This window comes from Leuciscus leuciscus (assembly GCF_965113295.1).
Source record: "Leuciscus leuciscus genome assembly, chromosome: 11".
NCBI classification, from domain to species: domain Eukaryota; kingdom Metazoa; phylum Chordata; class Actinopteri; order Cypriniformes; family Leuciscidae; genus Leuciscus; species Leuciscus leuciscus.
Window position 1 is genome coordinate 16807531 of NC_138735.1, and position 13814 is coordinate 16821344.

The following is a 13814-nucleotide window of genomic DNA, read 5'->3' on the forward strand; positions in this document are numbered from 1 at the left end:
CTTATTATTTAATGTACCCATCAGAAACCCAGCACTAGGTCTTTTGTTCTCCCTTTGTGTTGTTGTCACTGTGCGCATGGAGTTGTAGCAGGTCAGCTGCTATGGAAGTACATGTAGCAATATCTGGTCAGCACATGACATCATGTGACAGCGCCGCGCAGTGCCCTCCCCTCAGGTATTTGTTCACAAGCTCCCAGGAGAGCTTCTGCATAAGTCAACAACCCATTTAAAGGCATTTGCTCACAATGGGAGAATTCTGGCTGTTTCTACATGCGCTTTCAACTTCGTTGAATGATACTTACTGCAGCAAGTCATTTTTTCTTTTTTTTTCAGAGGCTAATTCTGGGATCGTGGAGATGATTTAAACCCTTTTTTCCACTAATTACTTTCTGAACATAATTAAAAAGGCGTACTTCATGTTACCATCTAATAAGCTTGAAACGATTCCCTTGTGGAAGCGGAGGCCCTGAAGACGAGTGTAACACTATTAAATCTTTACCAACCTGATGATGATTGTCATTTTTTCCCTTCTCTTCCTGTTATATATTTTTTTTCTCCAATTTTTCCCTCTTCTAATGATGTTGAGCTAATTTTCCGTCCCTTAATAGTCTTCAAAAAAGTTTGTGATGATTGCTTTAGACCATTTTGGGGATTCTGGCGCCATAATTGCTAACCTTTGCCGTTTGGGTTTCTGAAAGTGTTAGATTTCCGCGTGCTGATTAGGTCTAGTACGTCCTAGATACTAGATATGCGTATGGTTTTCACAGAAATGCTGCTTGTATTTGAACTGGAGTATTTGTGAATGCTAATATTTGTCTGTCGGAGTCTGTCAGATCATTCTGTATCATTTCTAAATTTGAAGTGATTTGATTGCTTGGCCTGAAACTGAGTTCAGTAGTACAACCGTAATATTTAATGATAATTGTGAACAAAACAGAGCTTGTATGAACTAAACCCCAGACACATTTTCTTGCAGACTTCAGTTTGATTGAATAACGTGCACCCTAATAGTATGCTGGCATTTGTTTTGGGATTGATAAAAGCTAGAAACAATTTTCAGTATCGCTCAAAAGTTTGGGGTCAGTACATTTAAAAAATGAAAAAAATGATGCAGTAAATTGTTTAAAAGTGATAGTAAAGGATGTTTATAATGTTACAAAATATTTATTTGTCTAATAAATGCGGTTCTTTTGCCCTTTCTATTCATCAAGGAATCCTAAAATATATACATCACAGTTTCCACAACAATATTGAGCAATATTGTCACTTGAGCAACACAATATATTTTTCAATTATGAGGATAAGAAATGTTTGTGTAGCACCAAATCTGCCTTTTAGCATGACATCTGAAGGATCATGTGACATTGATGTCAAAGCTAATTTTTCAGCAACCTTTACTCCAGTCTGCACAAGTATAAATTGCCTTTAAAAATATATTAAAATAGAAAACAGTTATTTTAAGTAGTAATTATATTTCACAGTATTACTACAGTTTTTACTCTATTTGTGTTCAAATAAATGCAGCCTTGGTGAGCATAAGATACCTTCTTTCAAACTTGACTTTATTTACTTTATTCTTATTTTATACTATTTTCTTTGCAAAACTTTCTCTTTCCTAGAATATCTAATGGTATATTTTCCCCTCATTTGGTCTCTTGAGCTCGCTTGACGTGTGCTGATTCAACTGTCCCTAATGTCTACACTTGATGTTCAACTTTCATGAACTTTTAAATGGACAAACATGCTCAAGAATACTGTGGGATCAATTAGATATTTCCCCTTGTTATTATTGATAAGATCAGGACGATGACCGAATAAAACCTCTATCCAACTCTTCTTACTCACCAAGTTTGCAGAGATGGATTGCTCTGGTATGGTTGTTCACTGAAGCTAATTGGCTGAAAAACATGACCGCTCCGTATGGTCTCATTGTGTTTTACTAACTATAGCAGAAGCATCTCTCTTCAGCAATTCCCAGTCTGTCATAAAAACATTAATTCTTCGAAAGAATGTTAATTTGAAAGGTGCACATATGGCGAACCACCATCAACCACTTGTGAAGAGTATCTTACTTTGGAAGTGAACTATTTTCTTGGTATTTTAGTTGATCTCCATTATTTGTTCCTATTTCTTTTTGGACAATTTATAAGAAGGGACTTGTCCATATGGGTCCCAAGGACGTCACTCGATTGTTGACCTCTGTGTGTCTTCCCAGCGCGGTTGGTCCTCTTGGAGACGGTGCCGGCAAGGTGGTTTTTTTTAAGAATAGTCACACTCTTCCTGACAGGTCTGGTAAAACTCAGCTGTCTCTTCGGTTTGCTGATAGCTCTCTGATAGAGGACAGCTCAAGTGCCATGCTCACTGCTAACAGGGCTCTGCTCTTACAAGACGGACAGGGAAGTGATGGCGTAGAATCTGATGTCATACGTACCCTAATGTTCACTTCTACCGAGGTCAATTGAAGGTGTGGCCCTCAAAACATGAAGGTTATTTGCTCAAAAGATAAAAACGTATATACAGTAGTGGCCAGAAGTGATGTCCAGCCTAGGAAAATTGACATCTCCATTCTTCACCCTTTATTCAAATATTATTTAAAAAAATGTGGTAATCATATCATGTAGTTGTGTTTGAAGTCAATTGTTTTATTTGTGATAACGCAGAGAAACATGCAAATTGTCCAAGCTACAAAGAAAGTATGAACACATGCAAAAATGCGAGAACCAACTAAATATTAGGAACTGATATGTAGTCAATGTATTTTGTTTTTCTATGCCTTTTTTTTTTTTTGCATAGTAAAATAAAACCTGTATTTGTAGTTTTCCTTTTTTTGCCAAATAGCATAAATTGATGTTGGTAAGTTTTGGAGCTGTTAAGTGGAATACCACTTCTGTTAAACAATCAGGGTATAACAGGCATAGTTATCGACTGACAATCTCGAAATGTTTTTTTAATTTTTTTATTAACCGGCATGGCCGCTGTATCAGCCTTGTATTGCTTGCGTTTCTGTTTCCCAAAGTGTGCTTTGAGATCTTAACCGGATGGTTCTGCTCTCTTCCACAGATTGAGAGAAGAGAATAATGCCCAAAGATTTCCACTGGTCCCACTGCTGCAGAAATGCCCTGAGGCTTAGTCTGGACTGAAGCCAAGGTAAGCTTAGCAACCTGTGATTAACACAGTGACTTTCTTTCACACTTTCCCCCATTCAATTGTTGGTTAATACACTCATGACATTGAAGGTCTAATGTGTGTTTACGAAACTACATGGTGAGGAGATGAAGAAAACACGTCTATGATATATTGAAACAAATGAAAGTGTGAGTTGGTGTGGTTTGTGTGGGAGGTGTGATGTCATTTCCTCTCTGTATTTGGTTTGAGAAGCAAAAAAGGAACCTTGTTTTCTCTCTTGTTTTCATCCTTGAGATCACTTCCATTTTTCCTTCTGTCTTTTACTCGTTGTTTTTTTTCCAACATTTAGAGGCAACAATTCCCAACCAACCCCGTGGCCCCTAAATTAAAAAGTTGATGTTTGTGTTAGTAATCACTTTCATTAAAAACTTGAACCTGTTAACCAGTGAAACAAACCCAATTAAATTGTAACCTCTTTTGAAAGAAGACACTTGGGAAAGCACGTTTTACTCTCTACAATGCTTAATCATGCCACACAATTATGATCAGTTTTTAATTTATTTTTGTTTTTTTATATATTCTGTAATTGAGATGTTAAAAAGTGTAAATATATATAAAAACATTTAAATAAAAAATCTGAAAAGCATAATAGTACAGGCCAAAAGTTTGGACACATTACTATTTTTAATGTTTTTGAAAGAAGTTTCTTCTGCTCATCAAGCCTGCATTTATTTGATCAAAAATACAGAAAAAAAAATGTAATATTGTGATATATTATTACAATTTAAAATAATTGGTTTTCAATTTATTATACTTTAAATGATCATTTATTTCTGTGATGCAAAGCTGAATTTTCAGGATCATTACTCCAGTCTATCACATGATCCTTTAGAAATCATTCTAATATGATGATTCATTATCAAAGTTGGAAACAGTTCTGCTGCTTAATATTTTTTCATAACCTGTGATACTTTTTTAGGATACTTTGATGAATAAAAAAAAAAAGAAAAAAAAAGAAAAGAAAAAAAGAAGCAAATGTTTTAAAAATAGAAATATTTTGTAACAACAATATACACTACTGGTCAGTAATTTGGGGTCAGTAATTTTTTTTTCTTTCTTTTTTTTGAATAAATGCAGTTCTTTTTAACCTTTTATTCATCAAATATATTAGGCAGCAGAACTGTTTCCAACACTCATAATAAATCAGAATATTAGAATGATTTCTAAAGGATCATGTGATAGACTGGATGTCACATGTGGCAGTATGACTGGAGTAATGATCCTGAAAATTCAGCTTTGCATCACAGAAATAAATGATAATTTAAAGTATAATAAATTGAAAACCAATTATTTTAAATTGTAATAATATATCACAATATTACTTTTTTTTCTGTATTTTTTATCAAATAAATGCAGGCTTGATGAGCAGAAGAAACTTCTTTCAAAAACATTAAAAATAGTAATGTTTCCAAACTTTTGGCCTGTACTGTACATAAATATATATATATATAAATTACATGCATACATAGATACTTGCATACATACTGTACATACATGTATACAAAGATCATTATGTATAGTTTATTAAAAATAAATTACAAATACATTATATGCTATACATATCATATGTATATGATTAAAAATATATAAAATATAAATGTGTACATATATATCAAAATGTTTTGTACAAAATATAAAATAAAATAAAAATGTGTAAAATGAATAACATAGTATGTATTTACGTACGGTGAATTGAGGTAAATTGAGCCTTTTTTTTCTCAAAGAAATTCCAAATCATCCTGATTTAACCCCATTTACTTTTATTTATTAGCAAATTAAACTTTATATTATTAGCAAACATTCATAGAATCAATCAGTCGTTTGATTCTACAACAAGTAAATGGCACTCAGAATAGCAGCCGCGAGCGAGCATGTGTTTGGCTGCGTGTGGATGCCACAGTCGCCACCTGCTCTGCTTGAACCATTGCTCTCTGCCGTCATGTGACTGAAGAGCAGGGTATTGTCTTGGTTTAAAAGAGAGCGCTCGCTTTGAGCAGACCGTCAGAGAGGAGGAATTTTTGAGCGTGGATCATTCACTGTGTATGTAACGGGATGGGAGGGGTCGTTGGAGGATGGATTTTCCTGTACGGGGATGGCAAGGGAAGGCTGGGGGTGGGGCAACTGTAGCCGCTCAGATGGGATTTGCATTAGTAGTTTGTCAGCTGTCATTAGGAGCAGATGACAGTGAGGATAAGCTGTTTGCACACAGCTCTTTCTCCTCCCCTCCTCCATGAACTGACCATAGCGTACACTTTCGAAAAACCAATGGCAAAGTGCCTCGTTTTGATGCAAGCGAGTAAGGGCATGAAATTTCAGCTGACGGTTAATTGTCATCCAATTTATCTCGATTCGCATACACTATTTCTGTGTCATTAACTTCGTGTGGGAACATGTAACAGCCATAAATATTTGGCCATTACGTGAAACTGTTTGTGACAAACCACAGCAGACTGTACGGTTTATTTTTAGGGAACTCCAGAAGTGTCTATATTGCACACGCTTCTCAAGAAGTGCTCTGAGCACAATTTGCAATACAAGTAATGCACTACAGCACCAAAAAGTGATTTGGTTAAAATTCCCTTGATTTTGGCTCATGATATGTGACACACACAATCATTGTATTCAGATGGTTATGTAATAATCTGTATGTGAATTCCAGCTCATGTGTCAAGTTATGCTGAGTGTTCCTGATGCATGCGGTGTCAACTCCTCAGCACTATCCATATGCTGTAAAGACACTCTAGATATATTAATGCACGTCAACCACGGGATCCACTTATCTATAGCCCTTCAAGGAGCGTATCTTGTATTCATCATTAAGCTCACTTATAAATGAACCATGAACAGCTAACTGTGTCACCTAAACTGCTTGAATGTTGGTAAGGCAATGTCCTTGTAGCCCAAAAATACATATTTGAGCTGTCTATCTCGGACAAATTGATACAGTTGAATATATAATTGTGGACGGTAGGAATGTAGCCCATAGTACATACTTGATGTGCATTTTTGTGTTATTGTTATGAGAATAAACCTCTTTTACTGAATGAGGTGGTAGAATTAGCGTAAAATGTCTATGCTATTAAAATGGATGCATTATTATTCAGGCAACTAGCTGTAAGCATGTTTATAAAATCTAACTTGCTCTGCAAGATTCTCTTTAAACTGTTGCTGCATCAATTGTAGAAAACTGTTAATGCTAAAGCTAATGTACTGTGTATTCTGACACATTTTGAAATGCAGAAAGGTGTTGAACTTGTGTAAACTTCTACTTTCCAACTTGTTGAGATTAAGGCCCTGTCCACACGGAGATGCGTTTCGCTGTATACGTATACATTTTTTATCGTATAGGCGTTTCGTCCACACGGATCCGGCGTTTTCGGAGACTTAAACCGCTATTTTTTTAAACCGGGTCCCAAGGTGGATAAATCTGAAAACGCCGCCCTTGCGTTTTCGTGTGTACGGCCAATCTGTATATTTTGTGAAACGATGATGTCATCACACCAAGTGTCAACTAGTCAGACACCGTTAAGTCACAGCAACTACATTTATGGTTTTTCATATTGTTCAACAAAGTTCTTGATTAAAAAAGAAAAAAGAAAAGAAAAAAAGAAGCTACTGTGCCTAATATTCTAATATTATTGTTGTATACAGCGCGCAAGGTTTATGCGAATGCTTTAAGTCTTCTTCTCCGTTTTTAGTGTGTGTCTGTGGCAGAATTACAGCGCCACATACTGGTCTGGCATGTATACTACATCGTTTTGAGTCGGTTTCAGTGGTTTCGTGTGTACGCAGATATTTCTTGAGATGACGCCGTGTTTACGGAAATTTTTTTTTGAACGGGGAAAAAAAATATCGGATAGGGAAAGCTCTGGCAGTCTGGCTTCGTGTGGATGTGGCCTAAAAGAGTTTTTGGGAGCTTAATGGTGCACTCTGAAGTCATGCAACCTTTGTGTAGTTTGTTTATAGCCTATGTTTAGCTTTTTATTTCTGGCAATTTTATTTAGACTTCGCAATTCATAAAAGTTATGTTCGTTTGTAAAGATAAACAAAATGTGTAAGAATCATAAACTTTTGTTGGTCACAGAGATTCTTTTCTGCAATAATCTAAAAGCCAGTGGAAAAATTATATTGGCTTTTTGTCAAAGAAACCAAGATGATGCTAACTTCTGGGTTTGACCTACAAACCTGCTTTATTCCTGCAGCCCTGTATTAGCTAGGCCTAAATGTCTATTATCTAAATGTAAAGATTCACAAAGCTTTTCTGAACTGCTTTGGTCTAGTGATAGACCTTTGCATTTACAGAAACCTCTAAAATAGCAAATCTCAACTTTGGCCCACGAGGTCCACTTTCCTGCAGAGTTTAGCTCCTCCACCCCTAATCAAACACACCTGAACAAGCTAATCAATGTCTTCATGATTACTAGAAAGTTACAGACAGGTGAGTTGCTCAATTTTTGGGTTAAACTCTGCGGGAAAGTGGATCTAGAGGACCAGAGTTGAGAACTTCTGCTCTAAAACCGACAGTTTCAAGAACACTTCTTGCCTACTAATGTTGGAAATGTGGTATAGGTTAAATTGTTGTATTACAACATCAATGTGAGATAGCTTCTTTTTGGGACATAAGTTAAGCATACTTTAAGAAAACCCAGAGGTGGTGTTTCTGCTTGTCGACGTTCTAATCTTCCGAGCTCGGTTTGTCAGCTGCAGAATGTGGACCCTTCCCACTGAGCATGCACTGGAGAAGTTTATTGATTTTTCTCACTGTATCTGTGCCTCTTGTAACCCAAAACCCATCAATACACATCATACATTTAACCCCCTCTCCGTTACACTTTCAGTTATGGGAATATACTTAACCCTGCATTTCGAAATGTACAGGCTCAATGCTGGATCAAACAGTATACTTCTGATGGACAGATAAGAGAAATCCATTTGTCTCTCTTCGTTTCCAGCCGCGAGCGTCCTTTGCCCATGAGTTGCTCCAGATCCGCCGTTTGCCGCTTAATGTGTTTATTATACAGTGCTCTCCTTGTGGCAACTTGAAGTGGCTGTCAGTTTAAAAGATTCATGAATGTGATCGGCTTCTGTAAATGGATGTTGGCTTTTTGGGCCTGCTTGATGCTGGTACTTTAAGACCATTACGTTCTCAGTAATTGTAGAGCTTATGAGTGGCAGGAACATCTCTCTTTCCCTCTCTCAGTCAAGCCATCTGGGACAGTGGCTGGAGACCAGGCCTGCGGCTCTGGGGAGGAGAGAATGTCGATCTCCCCTCCTCCTCCTCCTCCTCCTCCTCCTCCTCCTCCTCTCTCGCTCTCAATCTCAGTCATAAGCTCGTTGCCATCCCCACCCCCTCTTCTCATCCGGCGCTTGTTTTTTGCATTTCCTTAGTAGACTGTTTTCAAGTCTTTCACATATTCTCCATCAGCACTGATTGGTTTCATTTCCTTCACTTCCTGTCTCTGCCCATTCTCACTAGCTGACATTTTGTCTTGAGGCTCATTATCATCAAGTGAAGAGGCTGTAAACACCGAATCTCCTGCAAATCTCCCTCAGACACTCGCTGCTAATAAAGGCCCATCTGTTCTGCATAACCACGATCCCCATCGGCCTTAGGGATCTCTCTGCACTGTAATCAGTAATGTTGGGTAATAGCTGTGGGTTGCTCGCAACGACTCCACACACTCATGTGTATTTTGGCTTTCGTGAACCTCCACCCCCCACCCAGATTTTTAACTCATTTCACCTTCGAGATAAATTTGGGCTCTGTGCCATCAGATGAGCACGATGGCTGGATTTGCGTGGCGAGGTTTAACGTATGATTATGATGCAATTCCCTTCGGCTTGAATTTTGCTCCGGTCCGTATAGGAGGGTCAAGCAAGGACATTGTTCTTGATGGCAAGGCTAGTCATTATACAAACCCTTCAAAGACCCCTGGACCGATGCAGAAGCGGTGCCCTCGTCATGTTCGAGGCCCCTACAAGCACAGGGTGTGTCCCCAGTCTTGATCCCTTTAGCTTTTCCAGCCACAAGATTACAGGGATGGCACATGAAGCTTTGGTGCAAGCTGCCTCTTTGTCTACTCCAGGAGAATGATGGATTGAGCCTCCCTCCTCTGCTGCTCTCTTGAGATGTCTATTGGGCTTTGTTTGGCAAGTTGACCTCTCTGTCTTTTGGTAGGCGCAGTGTTAACCTGCTGTAAGCCTCTTCCACAGTATCTGTCCCACAGTTGGATCTAGAGGCTCAAGACAGTGTATCTTCTGCATTTTAAGTTGACAGTTTAACAAGTACATTAACAATGCAATGACTTGAATAAGCGGGGGAGGGGGGAATAATGATTTTAAACAACTGTCCTGATATAATAACTATCAGTATCAGCATGATTTTTTTTAAATCTATTTATATTTATTTATAAATGTTTTATTTTTAATACATTTAGGTTTTATATACTTTGAAATATTGTATATTTGAAAAATCAAAGAGGTAATTTGAATCTTTTATGACAAGGCACGGTGAGTTCAGGTTGTAATGTCATGTGGTGCAACTTTTCAACCAAAAAAAAAGATAAATCAATAGGTAATGATATTTATAAAAATACTTTTTTACTTTGGCAAATTTATTTAAAAACCTTTTTGGAAAATATTAATACGTTAACTTATAAATTTTTTATGGTAAATATGTTAATACCTTTAACTTGGTTACACCACATGACATTTATACAGTCTTTAAAAAAAAAAAAGAAGAAAAAAAAGAGAGACATCTTTTTTTAAACCGCATATAACCAGCACGAATTGAAATATTACATTTACAAGTACTTGGCACATGTGTTTTAACTAGATTTTTTTTAAAAGGATTAATTCTTTACCGTGTCTTGGACACTGTTATTTGTCATTGGCCCATAGAATCTCAAGGTTGGCACTTCGAATTGAGAGCTTCACTTCAGAGAATCTTCAAACTTACGCTGGAGAATAACAGCTTCATATCTGAGCGTGCAAATTTAATACTAATGATCTGTGGAGTGCGGTGCTTGCTTCCTGCTGAAACCGTAAGGTCTGGAGATTTTTGGTTCATTCTTTCAATTCCAGGCGATCCCAGCATTGTCGTCTCTGCATTTTGAAGAACCCAGACTGTCAGTCTCCTGTCAGGCAGGCTCCTGTCTCTTCCGGTGATATCCAACCCGTCAGCGGATGCACACTGCAAACCAAGGGCTTCTCTGACAACTTCATCAGTGGGGCAAAGTCAACTGATTCTTTGAGTCATTACTTGTGTATGTGTGCTTTTTCTAGTTTTTGTAGTGTTGTAAAACCAAACGGGTTCTCTCCACTGCACAAAGATGGTACATATACAATAATATATTATATAGACTCAACGTTACCCTGACAGAGCCACAGAATGTCACAGTAAATTTGATCCAGTTCCCTTGTTGAGCTATTTGTCATCCACTTCATCTGTCTATACTCACATTGTAGGGGGCTCAAATATTGTTTAATATAGTTTTAACAAGACATCCATGTTTGTCTATCTTTCAAGTTTCCCTCACAATCGATTCAACTTTACAATTTGGACCTCCCTATGCTGAACATTAAGATATTTTATATATATTCTATAATATACAAACATTTTGATCGTAATCTTGATCCCTGCATTGGCATTTATGTTGTTGTTTTTTTTAAGTTGGGACAGTCCAGGCATTTAACTGTGTATGAATCCTTGGTAACCATTTTTTTTTCCATTTGTTGTCCATTATTTGACTTTAAACACGACTACACCAGGCCCAGCCAGTCGTGATTGGATGATATCCTCAACACCAGGCCCCAACAAGTGGCCATTAAATCTGTCACTGGGAGGTTTCAGCATGTCATGTTTTGTGAGACTTGTAATGAAGTATCAAATAGTCACACATCATCTAATGATAATTTCACACCAACAAGGAACGTCTGTGCTTACTCAAGATCATGAGGGATAAGTGTCAGTTTCTGTCTGTGCGTCCGCAAGAACAAAAATTAGGTTTCAAGATAATTAGTGAACTACCGTACTTTTTATTAAGTGCAGAATAGTTGTTGAGTTATTTGCTATCAAACCTGTTGTCCTGCATGCCTATTTAGTGAATCACATACAGCAAATCCCCATGACTCAGATGTAAGGTCATTTATCTCTGTCTAAACCAGTGTTTTTAGGCTGAACTATGTTCATCTTAATTGCAGTATTCTAGTTTTGATAACTTTTAGCTGAATTACTAGTTCTGAATGGAGGCTGTATAGAGTGATGACCATGCATCATGCAAGCAGACACGGCAGACATTTAAAGGGACACATTTGTTAAGGTTCTCTTTAAAGTGACTTTTCCACACATACAGTATATGTTGTATTACAGCCATAGGCAGCAATGGTTGCATACTACCCATCTTTAAATTCAGAATGTCAATGGGTTAAGCTGTTTAATAGCATTATGAATGCATAATAATTTCATAACTTTGATCTTTTTGCACTACGCTAATGCTTTTCTGCTGCTTAGCTGACTTTGAAATTGCACTATTGCACTATTTGAAATTGAAATTGCACTATTTACATTAAGCAATGTGTAATTCTACAGTCTTGCAACACATGTGGTATCCATTATAAATTAACTTTCCAAAAGCATAAACCATGTCACCTTTACTAGTTTATTTATAATAATTTTTTTACATATTTGATCATTTACAGATTTAAATAGAATTTGGTTTGTTGTTAAAGTGAGATTTCAACTTTCAAATGTTGTCTTTAAAATTGTTGTAGGTTCAGATTATGGGTACGATTTAGGTGTGGGTCCAACAAACAAACAAATAATAAATAATAATAATCAGGTAAAAACAGTAAAACTTTAATACTAAATGAGAACGTGGTTTTTAAAACTATAACATCTTTTTCACAATTTCTGAATATTATAAACAGGATTTGTAACTTTTTTTCTAACATTTTTAAACAATGTGAACATTTTATAAGAAGTGTGGAAAAATCACTTTTTCTGTATGCTTTCCTAAAGCTCAAGCAGGAGAGCATGGTGCTCGCGATGCCAAGATCATGGGTTCGTTCCTATCAATATTAACATGCATGAACTGATTAAAATTTACACCGTCAACACTGTTGACGTACGTGTCCATTTTTCCGATAAAAGCATCTGCTAATGGCATAAATGTAAATGCCCTCAGAGGGTAGTTGAGAAACTGACATAAAATAAAATCATTCTTCTGATGTATTAAGTTGAGTTTGTGCAGCTCTTTTTAACCGTGAAATTTTCAAATTGACCTGCAAACATAATCATAAAATAAATTTCATATGCACATTCCACAACATTATAGGTGAATCAGTATTTAATCAAATACTGGTCAAATTGACCCACAATATTATATAATTGGTTAAATCTCACCTTGCTTGACAAGACTATCTAGTACTGTTTAGTGCTACTTTGTTGCTGATCTACTGATAACCTAACTTAGCCATTCTCACTTTACTGGTGAAGCTGGCCATCCCTCATGGTCCTTTTGATGAAGTCTTGCTGGTTAAGCTAGATAAGAAGCCTAGTTGAGAACTGGAAACACATGCTGGTGCTGCACTTTAACTTTAACCATAGCTGTTGTCTTCAGGGACTGAAGCCATCGACAGATTCTTTTCTTTTTGGATGCGTAAACCCTCCCGAACACGAGTCTTTAGATGTTCATTTGGTGTCAGTGATCAAACATGGTATTTTTAGTTCCGTTGAATCACAAACAAACAAAACTCCCTATAACCCTCCAACTGTCCCAGATATAGAGTCTCTTCTCAGTTGTGTTGATGGCAGCAAGGCTTTCCAGTAGGGAGTCATCCCTGCGGACTTTAAATGGTATCGCTGGAGGAGAGAACAGGAGGCTGTCAGCGCTCTGTATGCTGGAGAGTGGAAGTTCTCTGTGCTGCCTGTTTCTCTTTTCCTTCTCCTTTGTTGAGTGTTACAGGCTGGCACATCTGTTTATGGCAAGAATCAATAGACAGGGTAAAGAGGTGGAGGGTTTATATCTGTCTTTCCTCAGAATTTACTTGGAAAAAGACGAGTTTGAGTGCAATTCAGATAGTATATGCGATGTTATATTTTCAATGACAAAATGCCTTTCTGGTTATGTCTAGATAAGAAAATGCATAGAAAGGTGTAATAATTTGAACTCTTGTTGGCTGATTTGTTATGCTTGTACAAGCCAAGTCTTGTGACTTGGAGTAGATATTTAATAGTTAAAGGGTTAATTCACCGAAACATGAAAATTCTGTCATCAGTTACAGATTTGACTGGACTCTCATCCTTCCAGATTTGTATAAAATCAAATATGATGAATGTGACAGTATACACACGAGAACAAACCTCAACGTGTTAACTGTTGTTTCATGTAAATTGATATGCGTTGATCAGTGTTTTTATGTAAATAAAAGCTTAAATTAAATCTGTTTTTCCATAAAGCGATTGTGTCTCTTCAGAATACTGCTAAATTCATATGAATTTCTTTTACGATCTCTTGATGAACGTCTTGAACTGTTAAAGTGTTGGTGGAAGTTCAAGAAGTTTAAACGATGATAATTTTCATTTTTGGGTGAACTAGCTAATCCTTTAAGGAAAATAATGTTTTCGC

The 13814-nt window shown here is 36.9% G+C and overlaps 1 protein-coding gene across 5 annotated transcripts in view; it reads left to right on the forward strand.

The window, feature by feature from the left end:
- Nucleotides 1-13814, forward strand: part of ncoa2 (nuclear receptor coactivator 2) — a 99583-nt gene that overhangs the window by 22668 nt on the left and 63101 nt on the right. For 4 of the 5 annotated variants that reach the window (XM_082184861.1, XM_082184863.1, XM_082184860.1 and 1 more), the window contains exon 2: nucleotides 3061-3147. The gene's annotated coding sequence lies outside the window, so the exon portion shown is untranslated. Of the gene's footprint in view, nucleotides 1-3060; nucleotides 3148-12806; nucleotides 12819-13814 lie in introns of those variants that run through there. The other variant, XM_082184862.1, reaches the window with a different exon arrangement.